The 781-nt window shown below is 44.6% G+C and overlaps 1 pseudogene; it reads right to left on the bottom strand.

Annotated features, from left to right (window-relative positions):
• The window catches only part of LOC101643792, a 1,020-nt pseudogene extending 521 nt beyond the window's left edge, over positions 1-499 (bottom strand).
• Between the last annotated feature and the right edge of the window lie 282 nt (positions 500-781).

Genomic DNA, 781 nt, shown 5'->3' with positions numbered 1-781 from the left:
GAGCCACAGAGGCGGGAACTCATGATGACAGTGTAGTGCAGGGGGTGACAAATGGCTACAAACCTGTCATAAGCCATCATGCTGAGGAACATACTGTCTAGACACCCAAAGAGATAAAAGAAGGATATTTGTGTCAGGCAGCCCACATAGGTGATGGATTTGATCTATGTCTGGGTGTTCACCCGCATCTTTGGGACAGTAGTGGAGATGAAACCAATGTCAGCCAAGGACAGTTTGGAGAGGAAGAAGTACATGGGTGTGTGGAGGTGAATGTCTGAGTTAATCACCAGGGTGATGAGAAGATTCCCAGTCACGGTAGTCAGGTACGTGCACAGAAAAAAACCAAAGAGGAGAGGCTGCAGTTCTGGATCCTCAGAAAGTCCCAGGAGGAGGAATTCTGGGATGCCTGTTAGATTCTTTGGCTCCATGTACTCCAGACAGCTTTTGAAAAAGAAAAGAGGATTGTTAAAAGGAAACAGGTGAACAGGCACCCACCATTCACAAGTAAATCATGCAAATTTAAGTGTTCACACTTCAGGACCTAAGACCCCAGTATCTTCAGCACATAACTTGGTTATAGCACCCCAAACTGCATGTGAAAGTCAGACATTGATTAAGGAAGACCGTGGAAGAGTCCATGCATTTGAATTTTGGTCCTGGAGAAGCATATTAGAAGTACCACCAACTGCTAAAAGGACAAACAGATCTGTATTGGAAGAAATAAAATATGAGTGCTCCTTAGAGTCAAGGATGGCAAGGCTTCATCTTGCATTCTTTGAAC

The sequence above is a fragment of the Echinops telfairi genome, unplaced genomic scaffold (assembly GCF_000313985.2).
Source record: "Echinops telfairi isolate 266 unplaced genomic scaffold, ASM31398v2 ScPeMD7_36;HRSCAF=134, whole genome shotgun sequence".
NCBI classification, from domain to species: domain Eukaryota; kingdom Metazoa; phylum Chordata; class Mammalia; order Afrosoricida; family Tenrecidae; genus Echinops; species Echinops telfairi.
The sequence above is the reverse complement of the archived record's forward strand: the minus strand, read 5'-3'. Positions and strand labels throughout refer to the sequence as shown.